The following is a 23,259-nucleotide window of genomic DNA, read 5'->3' as shown; positions in this document are numbered from 1 at the left end:
ATGTAAATAATTCTTTTACTTCATGCTGTATTTTTTCTTTTTGATGTAATTAAATAGTGTAGTCAAGAATGTAAAGGAAAAGATGATATTTGAATATTTATGTAAACATAAAAAATTGCTTTATCTTTTTGAGTTTATGATTCTCTATTGTGTTTATGTTGCCTTCAAGTCGATTGATGTAATGATCTGGAAAGGTCATTTTTGGAAATTTTTGTAAAAGCATCATTTTACCCCTCCCGATAATTGTCCCGAGTCATGTTTGACTAGTTTGCGAAGTAGGTTTTGAAATTTGATTTAAATGTTGTGATTTCTGGAAGTTGAGTTTTGAAAGGTTTAAAGTGGTTTTTGGTAACAACCAAAGTTTCGAGTCTCGGAATAGAATTATGTCAGTTCCATCAGCTATAAAATGTGGAATTTGGTCTAGGAATGTTGTCATTTTTTGATTCAGAGTTGTTTTGTGAATTGTGGCCTTGAGCTGGAAGTTTAAATGAATTTAGACCTTGAGTTGACTTTGGTCAACATTCAGAGTTCGAATGTTTGGATCAAATTTTCGAGGGTTTCATTGGATTCGGGAGGGAATATTTTAGGTCCAAGTGAGGTCTTGGTTGATTTTTCAGATGTTTTAGAGGTAATTTGATACTTTTATGCGTTAAGTTAGTTTATTGTGATTTTCATGAATTTTAGGTAAAGGAGACCTCGATCTGTATTTTGATAGTTCCATTGAGTTTGAAACATCGAGTTTAGTTGGGTAGCATATCTGGTTTGTGTATTCAGAATTTCGAATGAATCTCGAGGGTCCATTTGGGGATTTTATGTCTTGTGTGAATTGTTGGTTTGCTAAGTCGGGTGCCTGTTAGTTTGTTCATCGCGATCGCATGGGATTATGTCCTGTTGTGATGGCATATGATTAGTTTCCAGGTCATTAAGACTGTGTGAAGTCGAGTCGCAATCACCTGTGGTCAACATAAATTAGTTGATTGGCTTACTCATCGAGATCGTGTGGCTTGGGATCGTGATTGCGATGAGGATTTGAGATGTGAACAATATGTGTTTTTCCAAAATTGAGGGTTCAACCCCATTTCACCATTTTTGAATATTGAGAGACTGAGGAGATTTCAAATTGCATTTACGAGATTCTTCGACTGGATAACGATTATTAACTTTCCATCTCTTTTACTAACTAATTATTTCATGATTTTAATGATAAGTTATTGGTTTTGATTCCAACTTTGAAGGCTTTGTAAGGTTTAAGGTTTTTGATAAGATGGTGATTTAAGATTGAGTTCAACTCTGTTTTTGGAATGTTTTTCATTGGTGAATTTCAATTTTTTTGGGTAAGACTATTTTATATAAAATTCCAGATTTAACCATCATTTTTGGAAATGAGTTCTAAGGTCAATTTGGCTTCGATTTCTGAAATCTTTGATATGTGTGTTGTTAGTTCTGATTTTTTATCGTAATTATCTATTTGAACAAATTATGTTGAATTACAGACTCAATGGAAAAGAAAAATTCAAATACCGAAGTGATTGTTTGATTTCTTGAAGCAAATAGACTTCTTGACCTTGTTAAGTATATAGAATCTCGTATTTCTTTATTGTGTGTGTTGGGGAGTAATGAGAATTGGTGAAGGGTTGATATTTGTGGTTACATGTTCATACAAAATGATCTTAATGATGAAAAATGAATAATAAAAAGGCAACTTAATGATATATTGATATATGATGTGTTATGGATATTTTGAGTGGTTATATTGACTTATATTGATGATGTATCACAATTATGTTGTTGTGGATTTTGTATTATGGAAATTGTCAATTTGTATGAACATGCCTATTTGCATTGATTCTGAAACACTGTGATGAAACCTATTGAGGATGTTAATGGGAAATGGTTTCGGCGATGTATATGGGAAATGGTTCTGGTAATGCCAAAGGAAAATGATTCTAGCGATAAATGATTAAATCGATGGAAAATGATTTTGTAACACCCCGTAACTAGAAAGAACTAGAAAGAAGTTAAAAAGTGAAAATAGTCATTTTTGGAAAGAATATAAAAATCTGGAAAATTGTCAAGTATGTTAAGTTGGATTTTTGGTCAACTTCAAACGACCATACCTCCTAGCTCAAGATGATTTAGGTGTGTTTCCAGATAGCGTAGGAAAGATCTTGGAATGATCTTTCCAACGCCGCCAAGTTTACGCGATTCCGAGTTGGTATGAGTGAGAAATGACCATTTGAAGTTAGGTTGTTCAAATAAGGAAAGTCTAAAACCGGATTTTGGAAGGGTATTTTAGTCTTTTCCTTACCCAATTATTTTAATCCCTTTTTAGGAGTTTAATTGGGGTCAAATCAGAATTTGGTCAGCTTAGAAAATTGGAAATCTACGTTAGGGCTTGGAGAAAGGAGAAAAGGCAAGATTCGTCGAGAATGTTCAAGTTTGATTGTGGATTTCGACAAGGATTCAATCCTACGAGGTATGTGAGATCACATAGCATTGGGTTAGTTCACCCACGCGCCAAACATGCTTAATTCAGCGTGATTTTCGTCCAAAAAGATTGAGAATTTGATGTTCTTGAATTGTTTTCATTCTTCATTCTTGAACTTATATGGGATTAATGGATTTTCTTGAGATGCTTTAGCAATGTTAAGAGTTGTTTCGAGTTAGATTCTAGTGTACATGTTTTGGGTATCTGAATCTAAGAAGATATTGAGACAAGGAATTGGATTTAATCGAATTAAGGTCTGAAATCGAGAAGAAAAATTCGTCAGATTCACCTGGGGAGGGTCTGGCGTGGCGCGCCCCATCTGCGCCAGGGAGGCTGGGGCGGCGCGCCTGCAGTGCGCTAGAAACGAGCCCCAGTAACTTAGGGGTTGGCATGGTGTGCCAGTAACGCGCTCGGGTTGTCTGCCCCCACCCATTTTTCATCGTTTATCCTGTTTAAGTCCTTTTAAAGTGTACTAACACTTCCTATTGATTCTAACTACTCTAAATGACTTCTAACATCTAGAAATCATCCAGAAACATGAATCATAACCTTGAATCCATAAATTCAAATTCAATGAAAGTTAAGAGCCAAGTCTAGGAAGTTCTTGGAGTCTTTTCAAGAAGTCTGTCGCAAATGCTTTTAACTTTGTTTTAAGACTTACAGTTCAAGTTGAGTAAAGAGTAAATAGTAAAGAATGAAGTTCATTTCTTCATAGAGTATATGGGGGCTTTGTAATCCAAAGAGTTTAAAATGTTTTCACATTTAAACAAGAAAAGGAAACCTTAATTTCCAAGATAGCCTTTGAGCTAAGTTTTTGAGCAATTATCTCAAATCACAGAAAGACGTATGTTTTTTAAACATAAGAGCTCGTATCATATTTTGGGAGTAGTATTGAGCACTGATATTGGGGATAGTTCAGACAACTCACAGCCCTCATAAACCATGTAGCCACCATGGGTAGAAAATGGTCATACTTTTTAGATGATTCCTTAGTCTTTTTAGCATAGGCTGGTGGATCCACTTAGTAGTTAGGTTCTATACCCTCGGCAAGGTATATGACGACCCTGGCAGCGTGAGGCAAAACGTTGTATCATCACAATAGCTCTTAAGTGATGGTTGTCGGTTAGAGAAACTCCCACATAAGTAATTGCATTCTCATATACATAGTTTTATTGTATTTTTACATACATTTCAGAGTTATATTTGTATCTTTGCATACACACAGAATATTATTGTATTTCCAAAATACACAGAGTTAACATCCATGTTTTTAACAGCTTTTCTTAATATTACACTTGTTTTAAACTGCTTTATATTGAAACGAGTTCCACTACAAAAAAAATTGTGAATTACATGGGGATTTTCCTAGGGATTAGTATGAAAATCCGCAGGAAATTTATTTTCCTACAAATTTTCATACTAATCCCCAGAAAAATCCCCATGTAATTCACAGTTTTCTTGTAATGTTCATTTATGTTGAGTTGAGTTGAACCAGGTAAGTTCCTCAATTCTTTTCAAGCTTATGTCTTGTTTTAGAATTCTCCTCGCATACTCGTACATTCAATGTATTGATGTCATTTGGCCTGCATCTTCTTATGATGCAGCCACAGGTAACCAGGATCATCATCCAGTGCATCGTTGATCCAGTTGAGCACTCAGAGTCTGTGGTGAGCCTCATTGCTTTTCGGAGGTCCCTTTCATTGCTTTCAGTATTATTATTAGTTCATTAGGATGTCGTGGGTCTTGTCCCAACATCCATCTCAGTTGTTTAGAGGCTTCATAGACAGTCAGATGTTTGTTCTTGAGTTTCTATTTCCTATTTTGATGATTGAGACTTGAGTTGCCATTTTGGCCAGTAAATGTTATCTTGATACATTCTAAGTGTTTATTGAGCAGTTCAGTTTACTTTTAAAAGTACTTTTCTTCATGAGTTAAGTCTTCCGCTGAGTAAGTAAGTCAGGCCAAGGGTTCTTTGGGGCAAGCAATGGTTCTCGAGTGTCAGTTCCGTCCAGGGTGTAGGCTCGAGGCGTGACAGATTTTGGTGGGTACATGAACCTTGTGTGGCCCCCATGGGTTCCAGCCTAATATTCAACGGATGTGTATCATTAAGACATACATACATTACCTTACTTGACATTTCATTGCATTGTACATCATTACCATTTGTGAACTTATGAGTGCCTATGGTGGAATTTATGATCAATGAACATAATACTTATATTGGTAATCCGTATACGTGAAAGTATTACTATTCGTACTATGTGCTATATGAGATATGGATTGTTAGATTGAGCTGATTTTGTGCAGGTTTTAGTTGTGGAGGTTCAGTTAGAGTTTTAGGAGTATATATATTCAATATTGATTTACCTTGAGTTAGTGATTTGCTTGCTGAGTGTCATGATGTTTGGTACTCATTCCCTTGCTACTACACGTGTGTAGGTTACGAGCTCAGGTTATCGTGATACTCCTTATTCTCTTCTATGTCTGAGACTTGTTGTGGAGAGTTGTGAGGTAGCTATTTGTCTAGCACCTCTTGCTCCTTTATTATAGACTTGTTCTATTTGAGAAACAATAACATTGAGACTTGTATTTCTTTCGAACTTATTGTAATACATTAGAGGTTTGTTCACATGACCAGGTTTTGGGGGTCATAATCAAGTTATGTTATGTTATCTGCATTTTTGAGATTATGATAGCCTTTCATATTGTTTCACTTCTGCATTTTCGATTTGTTTTGAGTTTAGGCTGACTTGTCTTGATGTGATAAGACAAGTGTCACACGTCTATTTTTGGATCATGACATTCAACACTTTGAACACCATTTCATATGGATATAAAACTTGGACATTTTTTACATTTTTGCGCACTTCTAAGTTTATTTAAGGGATAAGGTATAAAAACTCCTCTCACTCTCAAAAATTTTGTAACACACAAACTTTGTTGAGTCAACGAAATGTGTTAAAATGACACAACAAAGACTTTTTACAAGTATTTAAATGTACAAGGCTTATTTAAAATGTCTAAGAGAAAATCCGTGCCAACTTTAGATGTTTGTCCATGAATTCGACTACCTAAAATAAACTCCTTAATTTCATCCATTCTACCAAATAAAAGTATTCCTCAAAAATCATCATAAGTACATGTGCCGCTTTATATTTTCTAGAGAAAATACATAACATCCCCCCTGAACTTGGCACCAAAACTTACTTTAGCACTTTAACTTTACATATAATTATATACCCCCCCTAATTTAATTTCAAGTGAATTTAATCCACCTTAAGTTTATAAGACCAGTCTCACAATGGCAAGTGCATTCCACACGCGTCATGTCATAGACACTTCACTGCCACATCAGTGCCACATTAATAATTATTTAAATTTTAAGTTTTTTATTCCTTTATTTGTTTTCTTAATTCACAATTTTAGAAAGGAAAAAAAGAAAAAGAAAATTAATCCAAGATTATAAAAAAGAAAAATAAAAAGTAAAAAATTCTCAAAAAAGATCAAACTCCACAGATCCAAAATTCTCAAGACCATTTCACTAAAAACATTCAACCTTTAAGGCACATTATCAAAGTAAATACATAGTTATAACTAAAAGAATAATTTGAGATGAAAAAATTATAAAGTTTTCACTAAAAAGAGCTTTAAGTTCATCAAATCAATAAACACCTTCATAAGTAGTGATCTTGAAGCAATAATAAGTTGTTGGTTTTTTTTTCACTTTTTTCGTTGTTCATCACATCTAAGAATAAGTGCGAATAATTTGAAATTATTCTCATTTAGTGATGGAAAATAAATGGGGGTATGAATATTCCGAAGAAGGAGAAAGAAGGGGGAGAAAGAGGTTCATCGAAGAAGAAGAAGAAAGGGATGAGGCAGGTGGTGACTAAGACAGTGGAGTTCGAAAAAAGAAGAAAGAGGGGTGAGGATGGAGGGTTCAAAGAAGGAGAAATAGGGTGAAGTTGAAGGATTTCGAAGAAAGAAAAAGAAAGTGGGGAGTTCGAAAAAGAAAATGAGGAGGTGGTGCAGGTGGTGGTTAAGGGTGGCAAGGGGTGGTGGGGTGTGAGGAAGAAAAAGGGCTAGGGTTGTTGGTGGATAGGGGTGGTGGGGTGTGAGGAAGATGAAGAGAAAAAATTTTATTGGCTAAAAAGAAAATAAAAGTATCCCAATTATTTTTTTTCTCTTTAATTTTTAACTTTTTACGCGCTTTTCTTTTTTTATTTGCCACATCAGCCATTAAGGGGGTATTTAATTCACTTGAAAGTTGTTTAGGGGGGTATTTGAACGGCTGTGTAGTTAAAGTATTAAAGTAAGTTTTGCAGCCAAGTTCAGGAGGGATTTTATGTATTTCCTCTATTTTCTACCAAATCATGGCTTATCAATCTCACGTTATTTGATATTTGTATTTAAACATTACATCACTATGAATCAACTGTTCAATTACTACTCTAACATCAATATTATATGTCATAGGTTTCCATGGAAGCTAGATTCTAACCCTTGGATATGGGCTTTAATATTTGTTGTGAATGACTAATAATTACATAGGTTAAGAACAACCCTTTCGTCATCATGTAGTAAGGAAGAAGCCAAAAAATTGATGATGTATAGTTATAGACACGGTTTCTCTGGATTTGCTGCTAAACTCACTAGTTCTCAAGCCAAACAAATTGGAGGTATATTTTTTGTTTGAAAAATACTTCATTATCATGCATTTGTACCTCATATACCAACACAAAATAAAATTTATAAAAAAAGATTAATTTTCTTGATATTGTTTTATAAAATAAAATATCATTCTTCTCCTAGTTGATATATGTGTTTTTATTGCATTTCAGAATTACCCAATGTGGTTTGAGTTATAAAAAATCCTCTTTATAAGACTCATACGTCAAGAAGTTGGGATTTTTTGGGTCTTTCTAGAAATTCTCCCAACAATCTTCTCAACAAAACAAATCAAGGTGATGGAGTAGTCATTGGCGTTTTAGATTCAGGTTTAATTTTCTTCTTAATTAGTCCTCATATCTTTTCCCCTCACCCAAAATAATTTTATTATATTATTTTTTGCATTTTCTTCAGTATTTAATATTGTCAATTGGTCATAGACTCTCCGTTTGATTCAGTAGCTTTAGTAGAATCCTACTTCATTTACGTTTTAGACTAAGTTTACACTTTTGGAGAATGATGGTGAACTAGGGTCATGTCTTTGGTTGAGGCTAGGGTGAGAGGTAGTAATGGTAAGTGGGTCATGGGTTCTCCTAAACTGAGAGTAGGATTGTGGAACATAGGATCGTTGACAAAGAAGTCCATAGAGCTAGTGAATATTCTCAAAAAGAGGAGGACTAATATAGCAAGTGGTAGTGGTTAAAAGAAGACTAGATGTGTAGGTATCAAGGCTCGGAATGTGGACAGGTTTAAGTTGTGGTACTCAGTAAGGTCGAGAGATAGAAATGAAGTAGGTATTTTTAGTTGTCAGAGACATTGTAGAGCAAGTGGTGGAGGTTAAAGGGATCAATGATAGGGTTATAACACTAAACTAATCGTTGGGGGGTTAATTCAAATGTTATTAGCGCTTATGCGCCTCAAGTGAATGTCAAAAAGTTATTTTGGGAGGATTTGAATGAGATAGTGAAAGTTATACCAAACTCTAATAAGATTTTCATTGGTGCAGATTTTAATGACCATATCAAGACAATTTCTAATGGCTTTGGTGATATTAATAGAGGCTTTGAAGGCTTTGGTTTTGGGGAGAGGAATGGAGGTGGAGCTTTGTTTCAGAGTCTTGCTAAAGCTTTTGAGTTGGTAGTTGGTAGTTGGTAGCTCGTGTTTTTCGGAAAGGGAGAACCACTTGGTTACTACCACGGTAGCTAAAACTCAGATAAATTACTTACTCCTTAGGAAAGGTGATAGATGTCTTTGTAAGAATTTCAAGGTTATTCTGATTGAGAATCTTACTACCCAATACAAACTTTTGGTGATGAATTTAGAGATTCAGAAGGAAAGGAGGAATAAGACTTATATAACTAATCAAGGATTAAATGGTAAGTCTTGAGCCCTGCCCTTTCTTAAGATATGGGGGACAAGTTGATTGGTATGGGGTTTTGAAGTACAAGTGGGGATGTGAACAACTGATACGCCTAAATTACACTTTCCCAAAAGAAGTATAAGTGGTTGTTGCCTAATAAAGAACCCAACTTATAGGTTGGGGTCGATCCCACAAGGAATATGGTTCAGACTTAAACTTAACTCACAATTATCTCTTTTTAATCAAACTATTTTCGAGAAAAGTAAACATGGGGGGTTTTGTAACTAAAGTAACAGATTGTTGATTTGAATGATTAAGTAACAAGTAAGCAAGACTCACGATTTGAGATATCAATATAAGATGGAAACTAGGGCATCTGTGTTCCCCACAAGCTCTTAACACAGTAATCCAAATAACAGTAATCTTATCCTAGTGTTTAACATGCAAGGCTGGTAAGTTATATATCCCTAAGTGACTGGTATTCATCATAGGAACTTTCACTCGCGACTTTGTAAATCTACGAATGTGTGCTTTACTAACCCTTACCTTTACTCCAGATTAGTCATCGTGTCAATTTAGTTGGGTCTTCACCCTCACTTCAATTGATTAAAGTCAAACTATTAAATAGCAGCAAATCCTTAACTAAATCTTTGTTGTTAAATATTTTTCTCATTCATTACCCTCTTGGTAAGGTCAAGTAGGAACGAGGCGAGTTCTAACGTTGTGCACCGCTTGAAAGACTTCTAAATGAAAAGATTAACAATACATGCATAAACACTATTCAACAATTACTTAGTTATTATTCATACATTGTTAATTGCTCATGGTTTCCACAACCCTAGTTGTGGATTTAGCTACTCATGATCTCAAAAACACAACTAAAATTTATTAAAATAAATATGCTTGTGTTAATCTTAGAAATTTAAGAACAATAACTAAATTATCTTTTATACAAATAAATAATAAAGGGGAAGACAGAATAAACCACAATTCTTTGGCCTCCACGGCGGCTCTTCCAAAGTTCCTAAGCTATAAGAAAATTTATAGTGTGTATTATTTCTTGGTTCTTGGCTCCCTAAAGAATAATTTTTCATGCCCTATTTATAGATGTGGAAACCCTAAATAAAACAATTGAGATCAAGACAAATTAGGAAATCAAAGCCGAAAAGAATTGGATTTCGTACAGTACGCGTAAACACTAAATCGCCTTATTTTTTGGTTGCCGCTGATGCATGGTCATTGTGACACTTGTCAGCTGCAATTCATTGTTTTGCTTTCAATTTATTCCATACTAGTAAAATTACCCACGCTTCGTGCGGGAATTTAATATCATGGAATTTATAAAATAATACTTAAAACCTATCGATCATTAATACTAAAACACTATATTATCTTACATACAAGATTACGTAGTAACAAACATTAATAATGTAAAGGAAAATGAAAATTATTATATCTTATCATTTATCCTTAATAATATAAGCATAAATCAATGAATGTAAAAATACATACCAGGATCTGTAACATAAGCAATGGTGTCAGTGAGTCACGCGAGAATTTATAAAATAATACTTAAAACCTATCGGTCATTAAAACTAAAACACTATATTATCTTACAAACAAGATTACGTAGTAACAAACATTAATAATGTAAAGGAAAATGAAAATTATTACATCTTATCATTCACTACAAAAGAAGTGTGAATTAGATGAAAATTTCCCTAGGGAATAGTATGAAAATTCGCAGGAAACCTGCAAATTTTCATACTAATTCCCAGGAAAATTCTCATGTAATTCACAGTTTTCTTGTAGTGATTTATCCTTAATAATATAAGTATAAATCAATGACTGTAAAAATACATACCAGGATCTATAACATAAGCAATGGTGTCAGTGAGTCACTCAACAGGAGCAAAGTATACAAATATTTAATTGTGAAGAAGAAGAAGTGATTCAGAATTTTCGTTGTTTTAAAATTAAAATGAGAGGAAATCCCTCTATTTATAGACAATAAAGGGTAGTGTGAACAAATGTTTATTGTGCCTTATCGGAAAGGTTACAACTATTTGGAAAATTTGCAACCCTTTGGAAAGGTCACAACCTTTCATAAAAGTCACAACTTTTCATTAAAGTCGCAACTATTCATGAAAGTCACAACTTTTCATAAAAGCCGCAACTCTTCATTAAAGTCACAACTTTTCATGAAAGTCACAACTTTTCATTTATGTCACGATTATTCATGAAAGGGGAAGGCTAGTTTTGGAAATAAATAAATTTAAAGAGAATTTTGGTTTGTGGTGGCGTCAAGTAGGCGGGCCTAAGGTTCTCTTATATATATATATATATATATATATATGATGCTTATATATACATAAATATTAATATTATATTCAATCAGTCCATTAAGCTACATGTTTGATTTCCTTCTATGATTTCTTATTTTTAACTCTAAATTTCTTCATCTTCACACCATTTTAATCCAAAAAATAAAATACACAACATAAGAATAACTCATAAAATTTATGCTCAAAAAGTATAATTAAAAAATTAAATATGAGGTAAATAATGATTAAATATGTATAAGTTTAGCTTCACATCAACAACATATGAGATAAGACAGCTAGTTGCATTAGGGAAGCAACAATAGAGGTGCTAGGGATATAAGGGGTAATAACTTCGGTGGTCATCAAGAAGATAAGTGGTGGAATGTAAAAGTCTAAGCCAAAATGAAAGCAAAGAAGGTTGCATATACGAAGTTAGTAGAGTGCGCAAATGAGGAAGAAAAGAGGATGCTTAAGGAAATCTAATACACGGTGAAGACAAAAGCTAATTTAGATATTACGGCTACTAAGATGACTACTTTTAAACGCTTATATATTGATCTAGGGGACAAAGGTATGGATAATAAATTGTATAGGCTCATGAAAACGAGAGAGAGAAAGGCTCACGGTTTGGATCAAGTGAAATGTATCAAGGATAAGGAACACAAGGTGTTGGTGGAAGAGATCTCTATTAAGCAAAGATGGAAAACATACTTCTACAAACTCTTAAACAAAGAAGGATACCAAGACATTGTGTTGGATAAATTGGTGTGCTCCGAAAGACTTTGGGTGTTGTAGGTGTTTTAAGGTTGAGAAGTTAGACGTGTTATTAGTAGGATGAGTAAAGGAAGAATGACTGGACCTGATGATGAGATTCCGATGAAATTCTGTAAGAGAACATATAAGGTAGGTGTGAAGTGATTGACTAGGTTATTTAATGTTATTTTTAAGACGACAAAAATGCTCGACGAATGGAAGTGGAGTACAATGGTTTAATTATACAAGAACAAGGATGATATTCAAAATTGTAACAATTACTGCGTATCAAATTGCTAAGTCATTTCATGAGGGTTTGAGAGAGAGTGGTGGAGATAAAGGTAAGGAAAGGGGTGTCCATTTCTGAGAATCAACTTGGATTCATGTCGGGGCATTCGACTACTGAATCATCCACATTGCGCGGATATTAGTGGAGAAGTATAGGGAAAGGAAAAAGATCCTTCATATGGTGTTCATTGACCTTGAAAAGGTCTATGACAAAGTTCCATGGAATGTTTTTTGAGGTGTTTCAAGGATAAAGATGTACTGATGATGTATATTAGGCAATAAAAGACCGATAAGATGGAGCAAGAACTCGGGTTATAATGGTGGGAGAAGACTTAGAGCATTTTCCAGTTGAGATGAGGCTACATCGGGGATCAGTTCTTAGCCCTTTTCTATTTTCCTTGGTGATAGATGAGTTGACGCGCGGTCTATTCAAGAGAAGGTTACATACTCTATGGTACTTGCGGATGACATAATATTGGTTAATGAGACCAAAGATTTCAAGTTAAGCAGGACCAAAATGGAGTATTTGGAGTATGAATTTAGTGTTGAGTTGGATGAAGCAGGAGTAGAAGTGAGGCTTTCCACACAGACTATTTCCAAGAGTTAAGTATCTTGGGTCTGTACTCCAGGGTAGTGGAACAATGAAGATGAAATGAAAGCTTGCCTCTAGAGTCTTGTGTAATCAAAAGGTACCACTTAAACATAAAGGTAAATTTTATACAATAGTGGTAAATTAGACCGTCCTTATTGTATGGGGTGAAGTGTCGGTCAGTCGAGAATTTACATGTTTAGAAGTTGCATGTTGCGGAGATGCAGATGTGAGCAAACTAAGAGCGACAAGATTAGGAATGAGACTATCCAAAAGATGAGGAAAGCGGGACTGAGATTGTTTGGACATGTGCAAAGGAGGTTCGATTACGCCCCAGTGAGGAGGTGCGAAAGGTTGGTTACAGGGGGTACTCGAAAAGGTAGAGGTAGGTCGAAGAAGTATTGAGGAGAGGTGTTTAGATAGGACATGACACAACTTCATATTATAAAGGATATGACTCTAGATAGGAAGGACCGGAGTCGTGCAATAGGGTAGAAGGTTATAGTAGGGGTGAACTATTGTCTTGACGTACATAGGTTTAGGCTTGTTAGTGCATGTCGTAGTATTAGTCGTACCCTCATAGTTCTTGTCATACGTTGTGTATTGTATTTCGATTATTCCACTATTTTATTGTTGTTATTTTTTTTTCTTGTAGACTTTACATTGCTTTGCTTATTATTGGCTATGCTTTCTTCATTGTTTTCTTCTTCTTTTACTTGGGTTTGTGCACTAGAGACGAGGGTCATTCAGAAATAGTCTCTCTACCTCCTCGAGATAGTGATAAGATTTGTGTACACTCTAACTTCTCTAACTTTCCCATACCCCACTTAGTGGAATTTCATGAATGGATATGTTATTGTTGATGTTTGTTGTTTATGTTTATCTATTAATTTGGAAAGTAGTATTATCAATTATAGAACAGTAAGTCTATATTCCAAAGCTATTTATGAGAAGAAAAAAAAACTAATTACTTTAGCTTGTGAAAAAACAATTGATGCTACTACTCAAAGGCACTTATTATTTCAAAAAGTATGTACAAACAAGTTTTAAATAGTTAAGTTTATTGTTTGTTTTCTCAAGATATGAATGTATAAAACTTATATCTTATATTACAAATTAGTGAATATTTTAACACCACATCTGCCTAGAAGTTAAACTCTAAAAAGTATTAAATGTTTTTATAGGTATATGGGCAGAATCAGAAGCTTTTAATGATAATGGGATGGGTCCAATTCCATCTCGATGGAAAGGTATTTGCAAATCTGAAGGAAATTTCAATGCTACAAAACATTGTAACAAAAAAATAATTGGTGCTCGTTGGTACATAAAAGGGTTTATGGAAGATATGGAACTAAACCAGACTATGCTCGAAAAAAATCATAATTTATCAGCTATAGATGCAAGTGGACATGGTTCTCATTGTGCCTCAACAGCTGCTGGTTCTTATGTTAACAATGTAGAATACTATGGTTTTAATATGGGAACAGTACGAGGAGGAGAACCACTTGCACGATTAGCTATTTATAGTATTATTGAAGTGTTGATTCATCTCATTTAGAATTTAAATTGTTAAAGATATCAATCGCACTAGCCATAATACATAAATATGCTCTTTAACTTGATCTTATCAGACATCGTCTATGTTTTATAACTTTCGGCATGCACAAGTAGGTACTTAAACTTGTATAAAGTTAAATAAGTAGACACACGCGTTGTACATGGCAATCAGCGTACATTATACATGGCATAATATGTTGAATATTGTAGATTGACGGGCACAATCAGTTACTCACAGCTTGAATTTTATTATTGTAAAGTAAGAACCCGTTTCGATCTTACACAATCTCGATTATTCACTTGTTGCTTGCTTCAACTACACTCTTTACTTAGCACTCACTCTTGTTTTTCTATCTTGCTTACTTGCTCTGAGCACTTGCTATCCTACTTGGTTGATTACAACTCAAATAAACCACCTCTACTTATATGTGGTGATGGAAGAATCTAGCTAAGGATTTTGCTACTATATTCTAGAATGTTCTTCTAACTACCTATTTCTAGAACTACCTTTTCTAGAACATCTCTAGACTTTTCTCTCTAGAATACTCATTCTAGAGATCGTCCTTTATTTCTTTATAACTCTTGAATGTTCTTGATTCTTCTTTGAAATGTCTTGTATATTAATGAAGTTGGTGATGATTTCTTAACACGCCCCCTCAGCACCAACTTTATTTTCTCTTTCAATCAATCCAAGCGCTTCTCGAAATCTTATAAACTTCATGTTGTCCAAGTTCTTTGCCAATATGTCTGCTATTTGTTCTTTGTATTGATTTGCTTCATCTCAATTTCTCCTTGAAGAACTTTTTCTCAAAAAAAAATGTTGTACTTCCACATGCTTTGTCCAAGCGTGAAATACAAGATTTTCAGCCAAACGAATAGCTGACAAGTTGTCACAATATAGTGGTGATCTTAGGCATATTTATATGCCTAAGTTGTCAATATTTGTCCATGAAGTGATTGAAGTAATGAATGATCTTGAGCCTATTAGCTTGATTTTGTCATACTTGCTATGATTATGCACTAATACATATGATTAGAGATTTCAGGAACTCTCAAAGAAACTAGAGGCAAATTGAAGAAAAGAGATGCAAGAGAGCATGAAAATCGGCTAAGGATGAAGGCCCCAGGGCCAGGCGCACTGCTAGGCATGAGGCGCCAGGGGCCAACATTCAGCGACCTTTCTCAAGCACTCTGAGAGGCGCGACGCGCCAAGGCCAAACATTCTAACGCCTTTCTCAGGCGCCCTGAGAGGCGCGGCGCGCCAACACTGATACAACTGGAGCATGTTCGTGGGGAGATAGGAGGCGCAACACGCCAAGGAAATTCTGATATCTTTTGATGGTTCATGCAAGTCTTTCATGAGTTGTTTTAGCCATGTTCTCTCTTGTGCTGCCATCGTACCTGCTCGATATTCTGCTTTCGTAGTTGAAAGTGAAACAATTGGTTGTCTTTTGCTGCACCATGATAGTACAGTTGATCCAAGATTGAAAACATATCCAGTGGTTGATCTTTGAGTATCATGGTCACCAACATAATCCGCACCACAATATCTCATTATCTTGCAAGGAGCTCCTCTCATATAGAATAGTCCACAATCAAAAGTTCATTTCACATACCTTAATATCTTGTTGATTGCTTACAAATGAGGCTTCTTTGGTTTCTGCATAAATCTGCTAACTACTCCAATTACGAAGGCAATATCTGGTCTGGTCAATGTTAAGTAGATAAGACTACCGACAAGTTGATGATACATTGTCTCTTCCTCCAAGTCATTGCCTTCATGGGAACATAGTTTTATGTTAGGCTCCATCGATGTAGAAGATGTCTAGCAACCCATCATTCCATATTTTTGGAGTAGATCTCTCGCGTACTTTTGTTGTCCAAGGAATAATCCATCATTTGTTTTATAACCTCGAGACCAATGAAGTGTTTTAGTTTGCCCAATTCCTTTATTTGAAATCACACCATTAAGTTTCTTTTACTTTGATTGATCTCATCAAAGTCCTATGATGATTAAATCACCCACATAGACTAATCTAATAGATAACCTTCCTTTATGATCTTTTACGAATAATCCTTGACCATGTCAACCTCAGCCAGTGCCGCATTTATATACTTACTATTTTGGTGCTTTGGTCGGGTGAATCTTCGTAGTTGAGGAGTTTCTTGTACTCCTTCTTGTAACTCTTCTGGAGTTTCATGAATTCCAAGTTTTCACGTGCTCTTATTTTCTCCACTTGAAGATATCTCTTTTGTATGTGATTCGAGTTTTTCACACACCTCTTATTGTAATTCTGTCTTACTTCCTTGTTCTTTTTCTTCAAGCTTATGTTGTAGCTTTTGATGTAGTTCTATTGAATCTGGTAATGTGACTTCTTCATACCACTATGATGATGCTTCATCAAATATGACATTTCTTGACACACATGTCTAATTTGTGGTAGGATCACAACACCTTCATCATTTTCTTTGTTCGTCGTATCCAACAAAGATGCAACAAACAACTTTCTTATCAAACTTATTGCGAAGATGATCTAACACGAACACATAGCACGCACAATCAAAACTCAAAAGTGGCTTACACTAGGAATCAACTTTTTAAGTTTCTCAAATGGTGAGATGAATCTCAATCTTGCTTAAGGCAGTCTGATGGTGATGTGGACAATAGTCTTCATGCATATTCTACTCAAAACCTTGCTGGTACATTCATACTATGCAGCATACTTCTGCATATCTCTGCCAGATGTCTATTTTTTCTTTCAACCACTCCATTTTGTGTGGCGTACTTGGGCAAGTCAATTGTCGTCTTATCATCTTCTCTTTAAGATAGTCATTGAACTCTCGTGACGTGTATTTTCCCCCATTGCTCGTACAAAGACATTTGTTTTTTCTTTCAATATCATTCTCCATAGTATTTTGAAATTCTTTAAACTTCTCAAATACTTCAGATTTCTTTTTTAAGATGTAAATCCATACGTACCTTGAGAAGTCATAAATTAATGTACCATGTAATAGTAATCGATGATGGAGGACTGCTTCACTGGTCCAAACACGTTTGAGTATACTAGCTCAAATGGCTCCTTCGCTTGATACTTCGATTCTCCATAGGGAAGTTGTTGTACTTTCCCATATTGACATCCAACACATATAGTGTCTTCTCTAATCTCAAGTTGGGGAAGACCTTTTAATTTAGACCGTTGCATCATGATTTTTAGTTTGTTGTAGCTCACGGGCTTAAGACGTGCATGCCATAGATCAGATGTTTCAATACTCCACAGTTTCTCAACATAAGTTGTCTCCGTTTACATGACGTAGATTGATTCTAACCTTCTCCCTTTCATGATTAGTGTGCTTGTAACTTTTAAGTTTCGATATACTTTTATGCCATTTGGCTCAAACAAGACATAGTTACCAGAATTTGTTAGTTGCAATACAGATAATAAGTTTTTCTTCATACCTGGAACATGTAGACATTTTGAAGTTCCACTTATCTTGAACTGTGATGAGGTACGAACATCATCTTGCCAATATGAGTTATTGTCATTTTTGAATTATTTGCAGTTACCACCTTTATATTCGGTCATGTTGATGAGCTTTTTCTCATCACTATTCAATGATTGGAACATACTGAATCAATGATCCAATCATGTTCATAATCGGCCAATTTCTCATTTACAATTGCAGGTGCAATCTCATCTTCTTTGTTAGAGTGACAAGCTCCTCTTGTTGGTTAGTTTCTTCAAGTGCATAAGAGGTTTCGAAATGTTAAGCTTCTTCTTTATCTTTCTTGTTTTGGGTAGAAGTAGCTACATTACCTTCAACTTTCTTATATTAACAATCTCTAACGTAGTGTCCTTTCTTTCCACAATTATAGCACTTCTCCATTTTCCGTTTGTTGAAGCTTTGGTTTGCCTGTCGCTCACTTTTTTGATGTTGATTCTTTTAATATCTGCCTGAACATGAGTTTCTTCTCTCATCCCTTTTTCGATAGCCTTGCTTTTTGCTAAAGCGTCTTATCTTCATCTTGTATAGAGAGGCTTGATAATGGCTTCTTCAAATCTTCTTCATTTGCCAACAGATTTTTCAAGCTCACATAAATTTGATTTTGTGGTCCACCCGTGTGACTATAATTATGCCTTTCTATCCGACTTTAGACCATGAACAATGATTCTCATCATTCTAATTTCCGTGATAGCATTCTCAAAATCTAGTTTTGTTATTTCATCAGATAAAGATTTTACCTTTGAGAAGTTTGGCTGATCGTCATATTCTATTGAGAGATTGACAAAAACTCATTTTTAAGCCTTTGTAATCTTGCCTCATTCTTCTTTGTAAAAATGGTTGCCAATGTGTCCCAAGCTTCTTTGAGTATCTTGGCATTCATAATTCGTTATAGGAACTCATCCTCAATTGTTACGGTGAGAATATACATGGCATTTCCAGCTTTGGCCTTCCACCTTTTTGTTGCTTCAGCATCTGTTGGTGGTGTGGTGTCTGATCCACCGGTGATATCCCATTTTTCCTGGCCAAGAAAGTAATATTGCATTCTCTTACTCCATGATTCGTAGTTGCTTCATTGAGCTTCTCAATGCTATTGAGAGTGCTTGCAAAATCCACCATTGATTAGTGCTTCGCGATTTGTAGCCTCCGACAGTAGCTTGTAGGATCTCCTTTCCTTTGAGTTGCTACCGTTCTTTATCAATCTGGATCTAATACCACTTATTGAATATTATCGGTTGACGAGCACACTCAGTTACTCACAACTTGAATTTTATTATTGTAAAGTAAGAACCCGCTTCGGTCTTATAATCTTAATCACTCACTTGTTGTTTGCTTTAGCAACACTCTTTACTTAGCACTCACTCTTGTTTTTCTATCTTGCTTACTTGATTTGAGCACTTGCTTTCCTACTTGGTTGATTACAACTCAAATGAACCATCTCTATTTATAGGTGGTGATGGAAGAATCTAGCTAAGGATTTTGCTATTATATTCTAGAATGTTCTTCTATCTACCTATTTCTAGAACTATCTTTTCTAGAACGTAACATCTCTAGACTTTTCTATCTAGAATACTCATTCTAGAGATCTTCCTTTTATTTCTTTATAACTCTTGAATATTCTAGATTCTTCTTTGAAATGTCTTGGATATTAATTAAGTTGGTAATGATTTCTTAGTGTAATAGACATGGGATAGTGTGTAGGACACTAATTATTAAGTAGGACACGTGTGTTTACTTGTTCAATTTTATACAAATTTAAATGTCTACTTTTGCACACATAAATTGAAAGACTTAAATGCCAAATAAGGCCAAATTAAGGAGAACATTTATGCACTATGTCATCACACTAATATGTTGTTTTGATTATTTTATATGGATCAGACACACTTAAAGAAATATATGTGGCAATACTTGTACTAATTTAATTATATTTTGAATAGATATGTTGGAAAGATGGTGGAACAGCATATTGTAATGGTGCTGATGTTCTTGCTGGTATTGATGATGCTATAAAAGATGGAGTTGACTTATTATCAGAATCTATTGGTACTTATGGTTCTATAAACACTGCTGATGTTAATGAAGAAAGTATTATGGGGATAGGATCTTTTCATGCAGTATCTCATGGCATACCTGTCATTGCTGCTGGAGGAAATAGTGGACCTGACTCTAACACAATCAGTAATACTGCTCCATGGGTTATAACTGTGGCTGCTAGCAATTCAGATAGAGAAACTGTTACTCCTTTAACACTTGGACACAACAAGACAATACTAGTAAGCTTCTTTTTTGTTGTTGTTGTTGTTGTAAGTTATATGATTATATGTTCAAGTGTTAAAATGAAATGAAGGTTCACTAGTCAAATAGTGTAATAATATACAAAGAGATGTCAGCAACACTCCTTCGTCTGAAATTAAATTTTGGTTTAATAAATATAGGGATAAGGCACAAGTACCCCCTAAATTAATGACCGAAATTCTAGAAATACGCTTTAACTAAACTAAGTTTCTATTACCCCCTAAACTCTTCTTCTTCTTTTTTGTAATTTTGTACACCTTTTGGTTTATGTGGCACACTTATTCGGATGCCACGTCAGCCAAAAAAGCGCACAAACTTACAAAAAAAAAATGAGTTCAGGGGGTAATATGACCGTAGTTTAGTAAAATGTCTCTGGGATTTCGGTCATAGTCTGGGGTACTTGTACCTTATCCCATAAATATATATATATATATATATATATATATATATATATATATATACAAGTATTGATACCTTTGAAATAAGTTGAAGGTTTAGTCTAGTGGTTGCAAAAAATCTTTGAGGTTACGTGTTTAAGCCCTACTAGCTTCATAATTATTTCTTTACTATAATCATTGATACCCCTTAATAAAAATCCTGGCTCCACCAGCAGGTACTCATTACAAGCACAAACAATAGAAGAAATTAAAAATGTCTCAAAGTGTTTGCTAGGAATCTGTTAATCTTTTTAGGAAACTATTTTTTTCTTTTAATTTTTTGTTCTTCTGTTGTACATACTAGAATAGAGTTTAAATTTATTTAATTTGTTGACTAATTGTAGGGTCAGGGAATGTTTAAGGAGGAAATATTTGGTCCTTTGATCACTTTTGAAAATATAACAAAGTAAGTGAAATATATATATCATCCAATATAGTTATACAAGATAATAATATTTGTATATATTTGCAGTTCTGAAGAAATTAAATCTCTTACCTCTGAAGTGAAAGGAAAAGTTGTGATGCTTTTCTTTCAACACCAAGAAGATATAGCTGTGTCTTTGAAAATTCTAAAGACTATTGGGGTTTTGGCTTTCATTGTTGCTAGTTCCCCTTTTACTCAAATTACTATTGGTGTCTCTTCTATACCAATTTTTTATGTTGATTTGGAGCAAGGAAATCAAATATTTGACTATTTTCAACAATGTCAATCCAAGTAAGTAAGCACATATTCTCTAACTCTTATCTTCATATATTATTATACTACTAGAACATTAATTTGTTGTTTATCAATTTGCAACAGTAACAAAGATCCTACGATTAAATTGGGTCAATCTGAAGTGAGTTGAGTGCCAAGATGTAGTCCTAAAGGTGCCTAAGTTCTCATCAAGAGGCCCCAATGCTTTTGCCCCAGAAATTTTGAAGGTAAATAATATATATACAATTATATGTTGTTTAAAGTACTAGTCAAATTAAATTATGTCACTTAAAATTGAAATGAATGTAATAGTAACCTTAGAATTTCATATTATCACATGAATAATGAGTTCAACACTAAAAACTTGGTCGTTTGATTTGAAGACAAGTTATGATAAGAGTAATTATGTTGGAATTAGTTATGCCAAAATTGGTTATCCTGCTATTAATTCTTAAGTGAATCTTTGGTTTTTTCTACTTATTTTTGCATAATTTCTAAGAATAAGTTGTTTGTTATAGCCCGATGTTGCAGCTCCAGGTGTAAATATACATGCAGCAACTCTTCCTCCTAAAGGATACAATGGATTCCAACTCATGTCAGGAACATCCATGGCAGCTCCTCATGTCTCATGCATTGTTGCACTCCTTAAAGCTGCACATCCTCATTGCTCTCCTGCTGCTATCAATCTGCACTTGTAACAACAGGTAACTAATATGTAATTAGATATACTTCATTGTCGTATATACTATTATTACCTATACTTTCAAAATATTACGCATATATCTTACCACTAATTAAGAGTTTCCTATCATATTTTTAAGAAAATATACACTTAGATACATGTATTTTTGCTACCGAATACACAAAATAAGGAGTGAGGCAAGCGAGATTGGGGAGGAGGCGAGCTAGATTTGTATGTATCTCATATACATGTGAATCACAATAGATACCCACTATATATATATATATATATATATATATATATATATATATATATATATATATATACATATATTTGCATGTATCTGGTGGAAGAGTGGCGAGCTAGATAGTAGAGAGGAGAGGGAGGCGAGCGAGATTTGTTATGTATCCCAGATACATGTGACGCCGCTTGGATACAGTGTATCTAGAACAAATTATACCTAATTTTGACCTCATTATGAGATACATGTATCTAGACGTATCTGAAGGGACTAAAATCTGGTAAGATACGTAATATTACAAACTAGTGCATAACTGAGTAATTAGCTCCTAAGCTAGTGAGATTTATGCAAGTTCTCATCATTAATATCATATGAATTTAAGTTATATATGTTGATACTCTGATAGTATATAAAATGCTTATATAATCCGTACAATTTTACTTGTTATAGTTCTAAATTACAAAAAAATCTAATAATTTTTTTGAATTTTGTAGCATGGAATTAGGACACATATAAATCTGAAATATTTTCAGAAGGAGAAGGAAATGAAATTGCTGATCCATTTGATTTTGGAGGTGGTATTTGTAATCCAAATGGAGCAACAGATCCTGGATTAGTCTATGATATGGATAAAAATGATTATTTGAATTATCTTTGCAGTTTAGGATATACAAAGTAGTGATTAAACCTCCAAGAAATACTGTAATTAAAGTAAGTCCACATATCTTGAAGTTCAATTCAAAAACAAGGAAAATTTCATTTGAGGTAAAAATCACGTCTACTCATCAAAGAATGAGTAAATTTACCTTTGGAAGTTTGGCATGGAATGATGGAAAGCATTTTGTTAGAATTCCAATTGCTGTGAGGAAACAATAATTGTTGATGTCTAAAGAAAAAAATGTGACATTAATTCGTTTACTTCATGTTGTTATTTTTCTTTTTTATTCAACTAAGTGTAGTCAAGAATGCAAAGGAAAAGATGATATTTGAATATTTATGTAAAGATCAAAGAGTTTTTTATTTTTGAGTTTATGGTTCTCTCTATTGTGTTTATGTTGCCTTCAAGTTTTTTTTTTTTTCTCCGAAACAAAACCCCTTTTATTATTGCATCAACGGAATACATAGTTTAAACATATCTTTTGCATCCTGGATGATCCAATTTGGGAAAAACTTCTCCCAAGAGATTTCCTTCAACAAAGAGATAGAGTATCTAGCTAAAGTACTATCCGCTATTTTGTTCACAGATCTAGAAATATATATAAATTCTACATGATTGAACATGCTTGAAAGCTTCCAGATGTCTTCACACAACACTTCTATCTCCCATGAAGTTGCTACTCGTTTCTGAATCATATCAACAACATTTTTAGCATCTG

At 34.3% G+C, this 23,259-nt stretch overlaps 1 pseudogene; it reads left to right on the top strand.

Moving 5' to 3' along the window:
* Positions 1 to 1,883: 1,883 nt before the first annotated feature.
* On the top strand, positions 1,884 to 22,759 carry LOC125838998 (subtilisin-like protease SBT3.6; annotated as a pseudogene).
* Positions 22,760 to 23,259: the final 500 nt, after the last annotated feature.

This window comes from Solanum verrucosum, unplaced genomic scaffold (assembly GCF_900185275.1).
Source record: "Solanum verrucosum unplaced genomic scaffold, falcon-dt-bn FXZP01000163.1, whole genome shotgun sequence".
NCBI classification, from domain to species: domain Eukaryota; kingdom Viridiplantae; phylum Streptophyta; class Magnoliopsida; order Solanales; family Solanaceae; genus Solanum; species Solanum verrucosum.
The sequence above is the reverse complement of the archived record's forward strand: the minus strand, read 5'-3'. Positions and strand labels throughout refer to the sequence as shown.